Genomic DNA, 20,016 nt, shown 5'->3' with positions numbered 1-20,016 from the left:
GCCGAGGGAGCGGCCGCCCGGCCCAGCCCGCTCCGGCCCCGCCGCCCGCGACTCCCTATTGTCTCCCCGGCCGGGCGTCCGGGCTGCGGCAGCGGCGGCTGGGGTGCGGGCTCGCCTGCCCACGCCCGCCGTCCCCGCCTGCCCCTCCGGGGAGGGTCGGGGCGAGCTGTCGGGCCGCGGCCGGCGGAGCGGGGAGCGAGGGCGGTGTTGGCGTTCACTCGCCGAGTCCCTTTGCTGCTGCCGGCCTGGGTCCGAGGGGACGGTGGGACGACGCCGGCTCCGAGTTCACGGTGATTATCACCGCTTGCCAAAGGGTTGTCCGTACGGAATCTCGTGCTCTACCTGATCTCCGTTGGTCCCGTCCGGTTTCTTTTTCTGAGACCCGGGGTTAAGGCGGTCTGCGAGGCCGGCGTGACTTTAGGTTTGGCGGGGGTGGGGTGGGGTGGGGGTGTCGGGGTGGATGGGGGTTATCGTGGAGGAAGCTCTCTCGGGACCCTAGGGGATATTGCCGGGGCCGGAGGGGATGTGACTATCACTTCCTATCCGGGGTGGGGGTGGGGAACTTGGGAACAATAGTCCTGGTGGGGTGGAGGCGACTCTACGGGCTGAAGCCCTGAACTGGGAGATAACCTTCCCGTCCCCCCCCCTTTTCCGCCCCCCCCCTCCGCACTCTGCTTGTGTAGGCAGGCTTGAGTCGGGGTGAGGGTTAAAATCCAGTAGGTGAAATTGCTCTAGGTACGTAATTGGGGGGTGCCCATTCCGAAGGCGTGAGACCAGCAGCCGACTTCCTACATTGCCCCCTCCCTGCTCCTTTTATTTTTCTGCTGGACAATGTTCCCTCTAAGGGTTGTTTCCCGGCTTACGAGGCCGTGGTTGCGGCTGCTGCTCCTACGGATGTTGCGCAAGACTGGGGCGTTGGAAACCCTGGAGGTCTGGGGAATGGAAAAGGAAATGGGACTTGGGAAGTCCTTCGCTCCTTAGCGGGGGCTGGGAAATGAGCTAGGGAAAAAAATGTGCTCCCGGACAAGGTGCGCTTCTCATAATACTCATCTCAGCCTGAAATTTGGTTACGAAGAGCCGTACAAGGTTGAGGTCTACAAAAATGAGTGGGTCCGAAAAACGTTGGCGAGTTTTTATTTAAAAGTGCAGACGAAGTGACTTTTATAGTACAGAAGGTTTTCATATTTTAAAGAGATTTCTGTCTAATAAGACTTTAGTGTTAGTTGGCACAGTGTTGATGGCATTGTGGAGTTTTGTGATTTCCACCTCTCAGATGTGTAAAAATAGAAAGTCGGAGCAAGGTTTTATTTAGTGGATGGTGAAGACTGAGAAATGTAGATCCTTTATTTTAAACATGTTCTGTTATTTAGGTACTGTTTTGGGGAAGGGACTTTTAACCTATAAAGGTTAAAGTGTAATTTTCCCTTCCTACCATCAAGAACTTTTGTGTTCGTTTCTTTTGAATGTCATTTACGAAATTAGATGAGTCCCCTTTTTACCACTCCGTAGGAAAGTAGACGAAAACAACTTACTTTATGTATTTGTTTAAAAATAATGGTTTCAGCCTTCCTTGGTTATGGAAGGGCCATGTGGTCCCTGGCTGCTCCTTGGCTGTTTCTGGATAGCTCTGTCAAGGAGCATTGTTTGGTAATGCAGGCTGCTCAGACAGGTGCCCAGTCCTTGAACTTCTAGACAGGGGATTTAGCCTTGGGCTTCTTGCTTTGGAGGTGAGTCAGGGATTTCTGTTGGCGGTGTCATTTCACAAGGACCAGATCTGTTCCCATTCTTCTACAATAGCTAGGTATTTCTACATTAGAGATTTGATGACTAAAGCTATTCTTTTATAGTGCTTGATTTTTTTTTTTTATTTCCTGACTTGATAAGCAACAGCTATAATTAAGACTTTTGGCGGTTGGCTCTCTTTTTCCCCTGAACTAGAAGGCTGGAAAGGAACTGTCTTCTGTTCCGGAAAGAGAACCAAAGATGATCCTGATACACTCTGACTTGTTATTCTTATCTCCTGATGTGGATTAAAAACTCCATCTTAAAATTTTAACATTGTAGAGCTGAATCTTAAAAGAGACAACTATAGCGGCTGTTTCATTATAAAGCAATATAGTTTCAATGTTGGAAATTTTAGGATACTATTAACAGTAGTAATCAGTAATGGTGATGCTTGTGCTTGGGAAAGTGGATTGGTCATTCATACTGTGACTGTTTCCATCATTCTCCCTGTGTTTGTTTGTAATGTCTATGTCACAATAAGTACACAGGCCTTTTAGTAGTTGGGGAATTTTTTTTCCCTTGAGGGACAGGGAACTGAGCCCACTGTGACCCAGGCTGCCCTTGAACTGATCCCTGCCTCCCAATATTAATTATGAGATCAAGATATGAGCCTGCCATACCTGTGTTATATTCTTGTCTTTGGGGTTTTTTAAACTCAGATTTTTGGTGTCTTTTATTAATTACAGCTACTTTCTAGCAATAATTTAAGTGACTCTGTCACACTGTGACTATGGTTTACCAATTGCTCGTAGCCGGATGTTTAGTCTGTTGTAATTTCTATTAAATGCTTTAACATGAATAAAGCCTCTACATTGTTTATTGCCTAATATCTCTTTACAGGAAGTGGACTAGATCAAAGAATACATATTTACAACTTTAAAAAGACGTGCCAGTAAGGTTTACGTGCATATATATTGTAATTATCTTGATTTTATTTAATGGTTTAGAAATTGTATCTTGTTTGATATGGAATTCTTTTCGTTTCTTCTTGGTGTTTTTGAGTCTAGATCTCACAGAACCTAGACAAGCTTTGAACTTGCTGCCTGCGTAAAGGCTGACCTTGAACTCTGGATTCTCTAGCCCCCACCACTCAAGTGCCAGAAATACTTGCCATCACACCTGGTGTGAATTTCTTGATTACTACTGATAGAAAGATTTCTACCTCAATAGGCACGCAGTGATCCTAGCAGTCAGGAGCTGAGGCAGGAAGGTTGGGGGTTTCAGACAAGCCTAGTTTATATGAAGAGTGAGACCTTGTCTGCAAGGTGGACAGAGGAAAGAAGGAATTCACTGTTGTTTGGCTTGTTCTTGGCCTTGCATGGGCACCAAGACCGTGCAGACGGTGCCAGGCACGTGAGTCCTGACATGCTGATGTTGTTAAATACCTGGTGACAGGTCCGGACTTCATCTTTACTCTCAGCTTTTAGACTGAGATGGTGGTGTTCATTGGTATTTGACAGGTTTTCTAAAAGTTTTATTTATTTGAGTTATTCATATGTATGGGTATTTTGCCTATGTGTATGCTAGTGTACCGTGTGCATACCTGATGCCCAGAGGAGCACCCGGTGCCCTTAATGGAGTCTGCGTCATCTCTCCAGCCCCAGAGTCAGGTTTTACTCCATAAACATCCCTGGAGTTGACTGAACCATGCACTGAGGACTAGAGAGCCGGTATATAGTGCAGACAAAAGCTGATGTCTGAGACAGATAGGTAGGGTTTGGGCTGTGAGAAGAGGTTACCACCTCATGAGGGATCTTACTGTATTTAATATTTATGTTTTCTGTAAGGTCATAATGGTGATTGTACACGATTCCCCTTGCATCTCCTGCAGGCATATTCAGCCTTCTGACATTGTAGCACCAAGTTGTCATCAACAAATTCTCATTGGAAAACCATGCAGTTGAGTTAACAAAATGAAACAAAAAATGCTCCAGAAAAATCTTAGTATGATAATGAGTTTGCAGTTTGGGGTGTATGTGGAAGGCTGTAGGTTGAAATACCTTTTAGAGCCACAGGGAAAGTGAGATTACGAGAACAGCGAATGTGCTAGCTTAGCATTCCTGTGGCTTTCCTTCCTCTCCCCCCACACCACACCTCCTCAGCCTGCTCTCTGAGATTCTGTGAGCCTTATCTCACTCAGAGAAAATAGACTCTGGAGGGCCGCGGAATGTTTTAAGAAAGGTAGTTACTTGGCAGGAAGGGCTTGATCTGAACAGATTTGGTGAGGATTGACGAGCCTAGTGTGGTGGTACCTACTCGTGGTCCCAGCACTCAGAAGGCTGAGGGTCCTGGAGTTCAAAACTAGGCCTAAATACTAGACTGGGGGTGGAGGAAGAAGAGAGAGATGAATCAATGATTTACTAGGTATGAACATAGTATTATAACGCAAAGATTTCTAGCTGGGGATGTAATCAAGCTATAAGGTACCATTTGGTACAGTGGATAAAGAAGAATTAAGTAGAACTGATCAAACAAGATCGTAGGAAAAGTTCCAGAGCAGAAGATGAATTTAGTTTGGGACATGCTAAATGCCTGTGCAGTGTCCGGTGTGCATGGGGAGCTCACTGTTATTCCCAGGGTGGGCTTAAGGAGGTGGGAATCGTAGGAGTCTGAGGAAGAGGTTGACGGCAGATTGAGTGCTAAGCTGACTGAGACAAGCATAAAGAGTGGCCAGCTTTAGGGACGTGTTTGGGAATGTTCCTGGGAAGGTGTGGTCAGAATGGGGGGACCCCAGGAAGGGAAGGATGTGAGAAAGGAGCTGTCACTAGACTCAGATCACAGTGCTAGTGGGACTGGTAGGGGAGGGTTGGGAAAGCACCTTTCCGTTGGGTGAGAGGGGTTCTGCTCTCTAGAAAAAGCAGTTTGGGACTAGAGTATGGAAGAGACCAGATTAAACAGTTTAAAGAGAAGATAGGTGAGATGTAAGTATAGTTTTCTTCCACATATTTTAACGTTTTGAAACTAGATGGTAGAATCTACAAAAAGACCCAGGCTTTGAGAGAGAATGTTTTCCTACTATTTATTATCTATGCATTTATTTTCTTTTAAGTACACGTAGGTAAAACCCTGAAACCTTGAGATTTGGTGCTTGTATTTGAAAAGGGAGGAGAATAAAGGTGTGCGGAGATCTTAGGCTTCAGACTCTATTAAAGTTAGCAGTAGCTTTATAGCGATAGAATTGCCAACCATTAAGTTTATTCAGAGTATGCAGTTGATAGTTTTTAGTGTAGCCACAGAGTTGGACGGCCATCGTCACAATCAATACAGAGCGATTTCGCGGTCACTCCTAGTCACAGCCTTCAGGAGTCCCCTTCTGTCTCCGGGGGTTTACCTGACTGGACAGTCGGTGTAAATAGAATTGGAGTGTCTGTTTTATGACTGTCTTCCCATAATGTTTTGTTTCACCTGGTTTGTTCTGTTTTTGGTGATTTGGTTTCTTCGAGTTAGGATATTGCTGTGTGGTCCTTGCTGGCTGGGCGCTGGCTGGCTTCAGTCTTCCTTCCCAGGGCTGGGATTACAGTTTGCCGCTACCCTAGGCTGACGTTTGCAGGCTGCATTCATGTTGCAGTGTGGACTGATAGTACTTTTTGTAATGACTGAATCCTTGGTCTGTCCCTCTATGGCCACTGGGATAGCAGTGCTGCTCTGAGCGTGGGTGACTGCGTGGGTGCATGTTTTCAGTTCTGTAGATACTCAGCTGAGAACTGTCGGGATTGTTGAGCTGGTTGAGTTTCTTCTAACACCCACATACTGATGGAACATATGTGGTGTCCAGTTTTGCTATGTCTTTCTGATTGTTGTGTCTTTGCAAGTGTGAAATAGCATCTTGAGTTAGCTTGAAGAATTTTGTATATGTAACTGGTTTTTGAAAACCAGAGATAGGAAATATTTTAATATTATAATTAAATATCCTAAAATTGAGCTAATCTCAATGCTTAGTGTCACTAATTTAATTATTGCTTTCTTGCCCATCCTCTGTATTCAGCCAGACACACTTAAATTTTAAATTCCAAAAGTGGCGGTGAACCTTTTAATTTCCCAGATCTTTGATACAGTGCACTAAAAATTTGCTTAACCTGTTAATTTCCTAGATGATTTCTAGGTAATTATACTTTTAGAATATAACTGGCTTTTTTTCAGTATTTGAAATTTAGATGAAATAGACATTAACATTCAGATAAATTTAATTTTTCATACATTAAACACATTTATGTTTCTATACCACTCATTTCCTTAAGCTTATAAACATTTACATTTCTGACTAACTTCAGCTGAAACACCTCCTAGACTAGAGACAGCACTTCATTCTTGATCTTCCCCTATGCCTTCATTCATGTTGCAGTGTGGACTGATAGTCTGTAGGATAAGCATTGCTGCCCATTGAACAGGTAGAAATTGTAGCCAGGTTTACTGCTATTAAGACAAAGATTTATTTATCAGGTGAATTCTTCAAAAAGTCCATTATAGTCTTAGACTACCATGAGAGCTATTTTCCCCCTCCTATGCACTGCCAGGTTACACAGTGTGGTAGTACTTTGAGCAGTCACGGGGAGAGAATACAGAATTGTCAGGGAGATGGCTCTGTGGGGAAAGGCTCTTGGCTGCTAACCTCAGGACCTGTGCTCAACCCCGTGAGTGCACATGGTGGAAGGACAGAGCTGATCTCCACTCGAGCACTGTGGCGTGCGTACACACATACATGTGTGGAGAGGGAGCTCATGCTGCTCTTACAGATGACCCAGGTTCAGTTCCCAGCACCACACCTGTTGTCTCCCAACTGTCTAATAAATCTAGTTCCCAAGGACCCTCCTGTGGACTCCACAGGCACCTACATTCACATGTGTCCACACTGACTGACGTTCACGGAAATGGATCAGTAATTTTTTCTCTAGTTTAAAAAGGATGCTAGACTGGAGTAAAACCTTTAAATTTTTTTTAAGTGTGGTTTGTTATTTGCAGTTTCTTGTGCAAAAACCTGAATAATTCTGTCCTCTGTTTCTGTGAGTGCTGCTTAGAATACCTAGATATCCAGGCTCATCTAGATGGGGCACACCCCGTAAATAATGTACTTTTTAGTAAACACCCAATTCAAACTTCTGGTTTTGAATTTAATTAATAAAATCTAGGGTGACCACGTCGCTGTGATCTTGGGTGAGCCGGTGGGTGTTTGGGAAGTAATTACAAAGTAGCGCTTGCCGTCTCCTTGCCTCTAGTCTCTTTTGCATTCAGTCCATCCCATAGATCATACTCACTTTCCCGAAATTGGCATCTTTACACTAAAGGGAACCATAGTAAAATCAGGAGACAGACATTTAACCTCTTCCTTCCCGGTTGTATGGTTTCTTTCAGTACGTCTCTGTAAGACCCACTGGAAGCATGATTCATTTTTATCACCTCTCCACCCTCATTTTCTCCTCTCTCCTTCTCACCCTTCCTCCCCCTTTCTTCACTTTCCCCTCTCCTCTTCCTCTCCAGGGACTGAAGCAAGGGCCTTCAGGGTACACACTACTGAGCTTTGTCTCCAAAGCTCTCTTTCCTAGCTTAGAGGCTTGACCTTCCAGAGCCTCTTTAGAGTCTCCCACTACCTCTCTTCTTGGTGGTTTGTGGTTCTTCTTTCTGAAATGTTATTTCTCATCCTTGAATGCTCTTATCAAATAAATGAAATCTTGCATATCTGTGGTGTACTGTTGGGCATACTTCTTACCCTCTTAGAAATCATAAGTTTGCCTCTTACAGACTGGAATTTTGAAGATGAAAAAATTAAAATTTTGAGGCTGGGAGTGGTAGCACACGCCTTTAATCCCAGCACTTGGGAAGCAGAGACGGGAGAATCTCAGAGCTCAATCCCAGCATGATCAACATAGAGAGCTCCAGGGCAGCCAGGACTACGTAGAGAGACCTTGTCTCATATATATAATTAATAAAGAGAGAAATAACTAATTTTGTTTGCTTGTAGTCTAAACTGGCCTCAAACTTGGAGCAGTCCTACCTCAGCCTCGTCTGTGCTGGAATTACAAAATTAAATCACCACACTCTGACAATTAAAAGTTTAGAATGATTTCACTATTTACCTAAAGTATAGAAGAGAACGTGTACTTAATTTCTGCTTTTCTGGAATAAATATACTAATGTAACTGATCTGAAAGTACTTGTTTTCCACTGTAAAATTGGATTTTTAGTACTACATAGAAAAAAGGCCTTTTTCCAGGTGGTGGTGGCTTACAAATTTAATTCCAGCCCTTGGAAGGCAGAGGCAGGCAGATCTCTGAGTTCAAGGGCAGCCTGAGCTACAGTGTGAGTTCCAGATCACCTGGAGCTACACAAAGAAACCTGTCTCAAAAAATAAAAAAGGTTTGATTAGGTTTGAATTGAAAAAGTCCTAAGATAAGCGAAGTGATGCGCCTGTTCTGAGCCACCACTCTTCCTCAAAGGAGCTGAGTTCTTTCATCATGTTTCCTATTCCACAGCGGTTACATTTTCTTAGATTTATGTGCTTACTGACAGTGGTGGACAGGAGACGCAGCCGTGGCTTTGGAGGGCGAGGCGGGGATCCTGTTAGTCTTGGTGCATTTCCTGTAACAGCTTCTTTTCAGATGTGAGTGGCTACCCTGGTGGGCACTAAAGGTAGTCATAGATTTGCCCTTTTCATCTGTGGTCTCTGTCATAATCTTAGTTCTACAAGAAAATACTAACTGAGATCTATGAGTGCCCACCATGTTCTAGGCACCGTGTGTAGAATGGACACTGACGGTACCTAAAGAAGCTGAGGATATGATACTTGGGAAGACCAAGATACGTGTATGTAGTGTCTAAGTAGTTCTTAGAATGTTGTCAGTGGACATGGAAGATACTGTATTGTGCCAATAAAAGTATATTTAAATTTAGAAGAGAGATAGGAAAAGCATAAATGTGCCCGAGCAGTTCAGTAATATAACATATTTAATCTGATTCTTCTTTTTGAAATTTCTTTACAAATTGTACTGTGGGGAGGGGCATGCCTGTGGTGGTCAGAAGATGAGTTACTGGAGTCTGTCCCCTTCCGTCACGTGTGTTGTCAGGCTCAGCAGGAAACTCCCTTACCCCCAGCCATCCTGCCAACCCTAAGCTGATTCTGGAAGAGCTTGTCGAGACAACCAGCAACACTCCAGAGACATGGAGGGATGGGGTTGTGTTGTGTACAGTAAACAGCTGTCTAATGACAGATGACGTTAACTTGATCTTCGTTTTTGAATGTTAGACTAAAGAATATTTTTCTGTACTATTATTTGTTTGATCATAGAGTGGGATCTTTCAAAATTGAGTTCTGGACATATGGTCACTGCTGCTTTGAATATTTTTTGAAACAGCGACTCAGTACGTAGCACAGGCTGGCCTGGAGCTTGCTGTAGCTGCCTTGGTGTTCTGAGTACTGGTATTACAGACATGCACCACCACTCCATTTTAATAAATAGTGTTCTTAAATTTGATAATTTCACATTAACTCAGATACGTGCTGTCCTTTTCCTCTTTTCCCAGTTGTTAGATTATTTCCTTACTTGTGGGTTGGGGATGGGTTCAGTAGGAAAGTGCTCGGGTAGCATCTACAGGATCTACAGGGCCTGGGCTGCATCCCTTCCAGCTCTGTAAGAAAAAAACACGTTAAAAAAAATCTTGGTTTTTGCTTTTTTCTTCTTTTTGGTGATGAGTATTCATTCCAGGACCTTCCATGATAACTGCTATTGGGCTGCTTTAGTTAGAGTTTCCAGTTCTGTAATAAAACACCATGACCAAAAGTAACTTGAGGAGAAAAGGGTTATATCATTTTATAGTTTGTAGTCTGTCGTCCAGGGAAGTCAGGCCAGGAGCCTGAATGCGGGAAAGGGTCCCGAGGCCACTGACTTACTCCTGTGGATTGCTGAGTCCCTTCTCTACCTTCACATGCTACAAATAAATTACATTTAAAAATGTCCTTAGCGTAGGTTTTAAGGTTGCATTTGTGCTGAGAACAAAGCAAGATAGAAAAGGAATTACAAATCCCGTGCTTCCGATGTAAAGAGCGTTTCTAGATCTTTCCTCCCCGACTTTTATATAGGGTGGTTTTACTCTGGAGTCATAGACTCTGATATTAAAGAATCCTGAAACTGGGACTGGACAGGTGGCTCAGCTCTTCTAGAGGACCCGGGTTCAGTTCCCAGCACCCACATGGCAGCTCACAGTAGTCCGTGACTCCAGGGGACCTGACACCTTCACACCAGTGCACAATGAAAAGAGATGCTGTCCTTGACACTGCGCTGCCTAGGCTAACACTTTATCAGTCACAGAAAACCTTTTGTTTGATGGTAACAGCCTACACCATACTAGGTTAAGATTAAAGGAGAAGACTTCCCATGTCAGCCCTTCCATGATTCTCCCATGTCTGTCTGACATAGCGGGGCTGTTTGTACTTGGCTTGGCTTCTCTGCACTCCTCTGTTTTGCCCATTTCTGCCTAATAAAGGCACCCCTACACCATACAGTAACTCACTAGCCAGTTTGGAGCGTGAGGGAAAGCTCAGAATGACTAGAATTGTTACATCTCAGTTTCGGGTTACTAAGAGGCAACTTGGCAGTGAGGTGTGTGTGAGAGCTCGTTCATGTGTGTGGAGAAACTTCTGAGTAGAAAGGTGTTTGCCAGGGAGGAAGGCAGCCTAACAAGTGTGTAGTGTAAGACAAGATAGTTTTCAAAACCAAACCCGAAAAACACTATTTTAAGGTTCCAGCCGTCTTTTAGTCACCTTTGTTACTGGAACAAATAAATACTTGGAGTTGTCACCTCTTAGAACAGGAAAATGGTATTTTGTTTTTTGCATTTGCTATTTTTGCAGTACATGTTAAGTCAGTGTTTTACGTATATGAGTGTTTGCTTACATTTATACTTGTGCACCCTGTGTATGCCTAGAGAGCCCTCAGGCCGGAAGTGGAGTTACAAAGGGCTGCGACCTGCCGTGTGGGTGCTAGGACATAAGCCATGTTGTACCTGCCAAGCCATCTCTCCAGCACCCTTGTTTTTGATACGGGGTCCTGCTAAAGTGCTCGTGCTGCCCTTGACTTGGCTGGGACCTGGGGTTAGAGGCCTGTGCTCTCAGGATTGGTAAGAAGGTGTGTTTGGCCTGGTTTGAGAGGTTCCAGTTCATGAAGGTTGGCCACGTGGCTTTCTCGGGTATACAACAAAGCAGTGCGTCATGGCTGAGAGTCTCATAAGCTGCCTCATGACCAGGACATGGAGGAATGAAGTTACCCCACAAATGTAGTGCCTGGTCTTTAACCTTGGTAGTGTGCTAAAGAAAGAGAGGTGGGCGTGGTGGCACTTGGGAAACAGGCAGGCCGATCTCTGTGAGCTTGAGGTCTACTTAGCAATCCAGGCCAGCCAAGGCTACATGATGGAACCGTGTTTCAAAAGAAAGCAGGTGCATCTGCTGCCCATTACGGAGCGGTAATTAGGGATCACCTTCACACTTACTTGTTTGCTTTCTATCCAACCCCCCATTGATCTCTGATTGCACACTAGTAGTTACTATGAAACTTTTATATTTTGAATTAATAGGCTCGGAACTAAAGTAATCTCGTCATCTACCTACTCATAAAAATATTCTACAACATTGTCTCCATAGTCATACTTCATAAACTGATAAAATCATTCCCTTTTGTGTGATGTGGAATTAAGACAGGTTAATAAATTGAAATGGAGAAATCTTCATTTCAAAATAATCAAGACAATATATAAATTTTCTGAAGAGATAGCTCTTCGATGTAAAAAAAATTAATGATGAGAAAAATGACATCATTTTTCAGATCTCACTAAAGTTTGGCTTCATAAAATTTTTTATCTTACTGTGATGGAAATAAAATCTAGTTTTACAGAGATAGTGACGTAGAAAAGTGCAAAGTGTTTATTAAATATTGAAAGCTGTTAAGCTTGTGGTGAACTCGACTGTGTGCATGCGTGTGTGAAAAACATGAATTTTTGCTTGAAAAGTCTGCTTACGTCATTTATTTCCCTTTGAAGTGGTGGGCTTTTTACTCGTTCATTTTGAAGGAAATGTCTGGGGTTTAGGTTTAGTTCTTTGTTGGAATGGTTTACCTACGTCCGTGAAGCCCTGTGATTTGGTCTTTAGCACCAGAGAAGTAAAAGGGAAGGAGGATCCTAGCAGTTCCCGCGCTAGCACATGAAATGATGGGCTATGGAAAGGTGGCTAGTTCCCTTGTGTAGAGTTGCAGGCATATGCTACCACACCTGACCAGTTCAGAGTAAGTTTTCTCTTGAGGTTTCATTATTTATTTGCTTACTGTGGAGGTTGAATCCAGGACCCGGTCTCACCTAGACAAGAGCTGGTACTGAGTGATAGCACTGGGCTCACCTCTAGCCCACGTGGATTTTGTAGAAATGTGCTGTCTAATCTCCAAGAATTGCCGTTACTGATTTCTGTTTAATAACAAACACCATATAATTTCTTTTCTTGTAAATTTGTTCAGTTTTATATTATCGTGGCCCATATTTATGCCCCATTACATGGTCTGTCTTGGTCAGGGTCCTTTGCGCTTGAGGGGAGCGTGTATTCTGTAGAGTGTTATATCTAGTCGATTGATGGTGCTGTGGACTTCAGTTTGTCCTTACTGATTTTCTGTCAAGCAGGGAAGTTCTCCAGCTAGTAAGTGGATTCCAGTCCTCCTGCTTCTGTGTGTCAGTTTCGCCGTATGTGTTGTGCTGAATGAGTGTTAGACATATGCATAGATTGTTACATCTTATTGTACTGAATTAGTGTTAGATATACATAGATTGATACATCTTACTGTACTGAATTAGTGTTAGATATACATAGATTGATACATTTACTGTACTGAATTAGTGTTAGATATACATAGATTGATACATCTTATTGTACTGAATTAGTGTTAGATATACATAGATTGATACATCTTACTGTACTGAATTAGTGTTAGATATACATAGATTGATACATCTTATTGTACTGAATTAGTGTTAGATATACAAAGGTTGTTACATCTTATTGTACTGAATTAGTATTAGATACACATAGATTGTTACATCTTATTGTACTGAATTAGTATTAGATACACATAGATTGTTACATCTTATTGTAATGAATTAGTGTTAGACATACATAGATTGATACATCTTATTGTAATGAATTAGTATTAGATATATACATAGACTGTTTATCTTCTCGAGGATTGACTCCTTTGTTGTTTTGTGATAACCCCTTTAGTCTCCATCATTTAGCTTGCTGTAAAGTCCACTCTATCCAAAATTAGTGATTATTTTCTTGACTCATCTTAGAATGATAAATCTTCTGTATGTATTTACTTTTCCCTCCTTTTTGATTCAAGAACTAGCCTGGAACTCTTTCTTCTTGCCTGTCTCCTGAATGCAGAGATATCTGTATGTGTAACTGCACATAGTCCCAGCATCCATTCACTTTTAATCTGTAATACCTTCTTCCTAAAGTGAATTTCTATAGTCAGTGTGTAATTGTCTTGTTTCTCCGCTATTCTCATTATGTCCTTTAATTTATGCATTTATACTATTGACATTCAAATAATTGATGATTTACAGCAGTGTCTGTTATATTTATGTTTTATATTTTCATTGTTCTCTTATCTTCCACTCTTTTGCATTTTGATTTTTCACTGAGCATATTATGTTACTTATATTTTCTCTTTTCTGTCATTTGTATTTTTTTCACATTTTAAAGTGATTGACCTATATGTTGTAATACCCCTGTGAACAACATGAATGAGCAATTGAAGGCTAGAAAGTTAGATGTCTGTAATGGCAGGGAGAGCGTGGCAGCAGCTCAGGAAGCTAGAGTTCATCGCACCTAGATACGTGGGAAGCAGAAGGTGAACTCCAAGTGGGCTATAAGCCCTTACAGTTTGTTTCCAGCAAGGCTCCCCTTCCCAAGGTCGTCTCCAAACAGCAGCACCAGCAGAGACTTGGGTTTTAACAGATGAACCTGGGAAGGGGCGCTTTTCATGGCTGAATACTAACTTCTCCCCTCTTATTCCCTTTTATCACAATCATATACACATAGCTCTGTGTGTGTGTGTGTGTGTGTGTGTGTGTGTATGTGTGTGTGTGTGTGTGTGTGGTGTACGACTTCAGGACCACCCTTTGCAACTTAGTAAGAAATTGTCTTTATTTTTTTTTCAACATTTTATTTTGTTCTGGTTTCTGGAATTAGTAAATCTTATTTGGCCTTGTGTCAGCTGTTCAGAGCCCATGTGGAAGGAGAGCCTGCTCCGCTGTGAATGGTCCTCTCACCTCAGATGCACATCTTTATTACAAGAGGTGATGCAGAGACTTAAGTAATTTTAAGATAAAACAGATGGAAGATTACTATCCAAAAACATAAGTATCTTCTAAATATCAAAACAGCCACCCCCAAAACCAAAACACTCTAATACAGTGGATCTCAAGCCTGGGTCAGAACTCCTTTGGGGGGTCACATGACCCTTTCACGGGGATCGTACCAGATATTATGTTATGATTCATAACAACAAAATTGCAGTTATGAAGTAGCCATGAAACTAGTTTTATGGTTGGGGTCACCACAACGTGAGGAGCTGTATTAAAGGGTCACAGCATTAAAAAGGTAGAAACTTGGGTATATAGCATGATAATTAAGAAAAGAAGATAAATAATTATTGAATACAGGGGAGCAAACTACCAGCCTTCCCAATAATGAGAGAAATACAGATTAGTGATCATTTTCTTTGGAGGGCCTGATTTGGAAAAATTCAAAAATTTGTAACTGAAAAAAAAATTAGAAACAATAGCAGGAAAGAAAAGTATAGAAACAGTGATTTCTAGGTCTATTCATGGGAAAGCAGTTGGCCCCTTGTCAGAATGCTGTCTGACACATGTCAGGTTCTTGAGCCCGTAATTCATGGGTATGTATATAAACTTAGATTTTTGTGAAACCTAAAGTATCTTTTAGTCAGGTGATTCACCCTGCTGACGTGTGTAAGATGAGAAGGACTTTGAAGGAGAGAGAGGAATTGTGCATTTTCACTTTATGTTTGTGTGGAGGAAAGAGTTATTAGTGGACCTGGAATTGCTCTTGGGAAGATCTGCTTTGTTTGGTTGAGCCTTAGCTGACATCTGGGAACTTGGGTTTTTAGAAGGATTCCCTTGTTAAGAGTGCTTCACTGTGTCGATTGTTGAAGCAAGTGATCCTGTTGATACTGAACACCTGCCTTCTGTGTAGGCGTTGAGACCTTTGGGATGTGCTAGTCCAGGACTGCCCATGTGGCTGGACAGTGAATCCTGGGTAGACCACTTTTTACGAAGGTTGTCACAGTTGATTGCTTCAGGAAGTCATGGGTCCTTTTGACGTCATTAGGAGAGACCTGTGGGAAACTTGTGCTTCCGGGCTTGTTCTCCTGGGCTTCTCTCCACACACCTTCCTTTCTGCTGCTTTCATTTGGGATCTTTTGGCCATAGTTCTGGATTCTTTGGCAGGGATTTTATATGTAAGTTCTGTCTTGCCCCTTTGTTTGTCACATGACTACAGTGCCTCAGTCCTGGGAAGCAGATTTTGATGGACAGCTGGTGTTCTTGAGGGGGGAGCAGATGCGCATGTTTGAGAAACAGAAGGCTAGTGGGGCCTGGCCCATGAGGTGGAACGATTAGGAGACGAATCGGAAGTAGGCTGGTGAGCAGGCCAGAGGAAACAGGACGAGGTTCTATTTGTATGTTCCTGCGTGTAGATAAGTGCTGTACCACTGAGCTGTCCCCAGCTGGAAAGGAGGAGATGTGTGCCAGGTGTCCCGCTCATCACCCTGCCCCCGGACAGGAACCAGAATTTTTTTTTAAGAAGCTGAAGTTGAAACAGAAGCTTTGCCTGATGAGATTGTGGGTAATAAAGAAGTGAATTAACTTTGTTCAGAGCCTGGAATGGTGATGGTGTACGCCTTTAATCTCAGCACTTGGGAGGCAGATGCAGGTGGATCTCTGTTAAGTTTGAGGCCAGCTGGGTCTACAGAGCGAGGTCCAGGACAGCCAGGGCTGTTAAACAGAGAGACCCTGTCTTGAAGAACAAAACAAAAACCTTAGCTCAGGTATATTATTTAAAACAAGATGACTGTGGCCACACCACCCGGAATGTCCACTTATTTCCTCGGGTCTCTGATGCGAAGAATCTGGTTAGATTGGATGGAAGGACAATTTGAGGCAAAGTACTTCACTTCATTTTTTTTTAAATATTTATTTATTTATTATGTATGCAATATTCTTTCTGCGTGAAGGCCAGAAGAGAGGACCAGATCTCATTACAGATGGTTGTGAGCCACCATGTGGTTGCTGGGAATTGAACTCAGGACCTTTGGAAGAGCAGGCAATGCTCTTAACCACTGAGCCATCTCTCCAGCCCCTTCACTTCATTTTTTACAATCAGTTTCAAATCAGTATGATTAAATAACAAAGACCAAATTTTAAATAGCATTTTATTCTCTCCAGTTATACAAGCTCTATATGTAGCTTACGTGAGTGTGTTACAGATGTGATTAGGAGGCCAGTTCATTAGCTGTGGTGTTGTGAGTGTGATCCTCACGTGAGAAGATACTAGCACTGTGGAGAAGACACGTGAGTGAGTGCATCTGTCTCCCGGACAGTGGTTTCTAGTCATTGGCAGTAGTGATGGAATTAAAAGCCAGGGATGGCAAATAATAAGTTCTAAAACAGGAAAAAATGACATGAAATCCATCACAATGGTTATGATTGCTTCTGATTCTTATTTTGTTGTTGTTGTTGTTGTTGCAAATTTTTTAGCTCAGTATTGAGCTTTGGTGCCTCTTGAGATTACCGACAAACTCCTAAAAGTAATTTCAGTAGAGTTGTAACAAAAAAAAAATTTTTTTTTTCTTTTCAGAAAGTTGGTAGTTTCCCAGGAAACGTAGGTTTTCTCTTTAAGACCTTGGCTTACTGACCACAGCTCTGTGGCACTCTGGTCGTGCAGAAATAACCATTTTCCATAGAGTGGTGAGTATATGTTGAGCTGTCTACACTGCAGGTGTGATAATTGGTCTGTGCTGTTTGTTTTGGCAGTGAGAAATAATTGGTCCATGCTAGAATTTAGGACTTGTCTTTGGTTTGTTTTTTAGTGGAGGTAAAGAGAATTGATGTTATTGTCCCTTAAGGTATAACAGTGGGTCTTGATGTTCTTAATTTTATTAATGATGGGTTGCTTTAGTCCCCTATGAAAATTGTTGACTGTTATCTTACTTTTAAGAAAACATAATTTGAAGGAAGATATTATTTTGTGTGTGTTGCTGGAGACACGGTCTCAACTCTGGGTGATGTCAAACTCATTGTGTAGTGAAAGCTTGCCTTGAATTCTTTACTTTTTTATTGTTATTATCATTATTATTTTGAGACAGAGTCCCAGTGTGTTGTCCTGGTCTTTCTGGAACTCTCAGGTCTGTCTGTTTCTGCCTCTGCTGAGTGCTGGGATTAAAGAGGTGTACAATTTTAGCATTGCCTTGAATTTTGTGTCCTAAATGTCCCAGGCATGGGGGTGTTTTAGTTGTGCCCCACTACACTCAGATCAGTAGCCATAGTTTTAATGCCTGGAGTTTGTAATTTCTGAGACATTTACTGTGGGGACAGCAAGGGGAAAAATCCTTGGAATTGGAGTTAATAATTGGTAGACAGGCTGGAGAGATGGCTCAACTGTTAAAGGCCAGGCTCACAACCAGAAATATAAGTCAGTAGACATTGGGTCGTGAGTCTAGTGGGCAGAGAGATGTTCCATAGAGAAAAGGGAGGTGCTGATAGTAGGAGTGAGCCTGCCCTGTGAGTTGGAACACGTGTGCAAACACACCCACCTCTGTCCAGTTTACTGTGCAAGATAAACTTTCTTTTCTTAGGTAACTTTGTTCAGTAAAACTAATGCATATGACAGGTTTTTGTTTTTGTTTTTCCAGGACAGGATTTCTCTGTGTAGCCCTGACTAGCCTGGAACTCACTTTGTAGACCAGGCTGGCTTCGAACTCACAGAGATCCACCTGTCTCTGCCTCTCAAGTGCTGGGATTAAAGGCTTTTGCCGCCACACCCAGCCGTGTATAACAAAATTTTACCGCATTTATCATTTGGGATGTCTGACCACGGTGTCCTGTGGAGCTCAGCCGACAACTTTCAGGACTTAGTTCTTCCTCCATGTGAGTCCTGGGGGCGGTATCAGCTCATCAGATCTGCTGAGCCATCTCACTGATCCCGTATGGCATAATTTTATTTCATTTCCCTCTGATTTAAGTGATACTCTGCTTTTTATTTCCATAAAATACCTTGATGTTAAGTAAAGAATAAACTTAGTTAAAAGTTTGTATTTCTAGCTGGGGGTGGTAGTAGATACCTGAGGTCCCAGCACTTCAGAGGTGGGGGAGTGTCGTCTTGGATAGGAGCTGCTGTTCATACAATGTGACGTTCTGGCTGTGTCTTCAGGAAGTTCTAGTTCTGCCGAGGATGATGTTTGTATATTGAGATGTGTCCTTGATTAGCTGTGCATAGAAGAGCTGAGTTAGAGATGAGGAAGCGGTTTGGGAGTAGTGGATGGGGGAGTATGTCACAGCAGTGATCTCAGACAAACGTTTCAGGGCTTCTATCCTGGTGTAGCCAGAGCAAAGCAGAGTGGTCTGCTGGAGTGTTTACCTAAAAGGTCCTGAGATTCTCCTTTACATCATTTATCCTTTGTTAATCAGTCCTGACTTTCAGCTTCAAATGAAAAAAGTGGTGGTTTTTGCCAGTTTCGCCTGATAATGTCAAGTTTTGCCTTGTTTATACAGGGTTAATTTCTGGTATTTTACAAACAAAGTGTGTGCATGTTGAGGTCAGAATTGATGTTGGGTGTCTTCCTCTATCCCCACTTTGTTTTTACTTGAGACAGGCTTTCATTGAACATGGAGCTCCCTGGTTCACCTATTCTGGCTAGCCAGAACGTCCCGGGATCCTCCTATCTCTGCCTCCCCAGTGCTGCTATCACAGGCATGGCATGCTGAGCCTAGCTCTATAACGTGGGTTCTGGGATGGAACTGAGGTCCCGTGCTAATGCAGCCATACTTCACCAACTCAGTCATACTAGTTTGACTTCAATCAAACATTCTAAACCCGTACAGTCCAGAGATAGGCTAGTTTGATATTTACATGCTAGTAACAGTATTTTTTAAAATCTGTTTTCTGTAATTAAACCATTTATTTTTGTAGGACTTGAAAACTGTGTGCACAGTCAAACAAAACAGTACTACAGTTGGTTTCATATCGTCCTCTCTAATCTGAGCTGTGGTCTTTAGGCAGTGCTTGTGTTGCTAACATGAGGGCATGCACAGCGGTGCACATTGCATGTTCAGAAAAAGCTGTAGTAAAGTCACCCGAAGCATCACAGCGAGCACTGCCAGGGTCCATCTTGGTTGTGTTCAGAAACCCTGTGCCACTGCCGGTCTTGCCCCCCCTCTATCACATTCAGTCCACGATCCCTGCACAGTTTAAGGTCTTCCCGTGTGACTTCAGAACATTCCAGTCCTCATGTGCCCTTTGTTACAGCCCGAGCTGCCGCTGTCCTTGGTTACTTGGCTGTGTATCCTTCTTCCACCCTCCCCGGACTGCTTACCTGCCCTTTTCTCCCTTACTAATTCCTTCCCCAATTTCCTATAAAAAGGCCCCACTACAAACTTATATATAAAATACAAAGAAACCTGATAACTTAAAAACTTGTATTTTACCAAGCGAATTAGTCAGTTCTCCTTCACAGACGCGGTCAGACGTACTGCAGCAGCACCCGGTAACTGAGTAAGAATGAAAAGTGTTGTAGTGAATTTACCCCGACCCCTGAGGGACTGGGGACCTCGGCAGAGCCAGCTCAGGTTCGGTGGACAAACTGTCCGGGCAGACAGAGTGACCCACGATGTGAGTCTCTCTGAGACTCAGTCTAGGAAAGGTTCCAGAGAAACAAATCTGAAGTACAAGTAATATTTAAGGAATTTTTAATTGGCTAATAGTAATTAATGATTATTGAGCCATGCATATGGCAGACTCTTGCTGAGTCTTTTTATAAAGATTCTAACGGTGGGTTAAATGGATCGGTGAATATTATCAAAACCAAAATTTTAATTAATGCAACTAATTGTAAGGCTGACTATATTTTTGATAGGAACAAAGTCTCTACTTAAATGTCTTTTTAATGCAGCTTGGTAGAGTTT

General features: G+C 42.7%; 1 protein-coding gene across 2 annotated transcripts in view; it reads left to right on the top strand.

The window, feature by feature from the left end:
* Positions 1-20,016, top strand: part of LOC121434747 (tyrosine-protein phosphatase non-receptor type 12-like) — a 63,238-nt gene that overhangs the window by 410 nt on the left and 42,812 nt on the right. The window lies entirely within an intron of this gene.

The sequence above is a fragment of the Microtus oregoni genome, unplaced genomic scaffold (genome assembly GCF_018167655.1).
Source record: "Microtus oregoni isolate MIOR12 unplaced genomic scaffold, Mior012 000044F_ref0000062, whole genome shotgun sequence".
In the NCBI taxonomy this organism is placed as follows: Eukaryota; Metazoa; Chordata; class Mammalia; order Rodentia; family Cricetidae; genus Microtus; species Microtus oregoni.
This window is presented reverse-complemented; position numbering and strand designations above follow the sequence as displayed.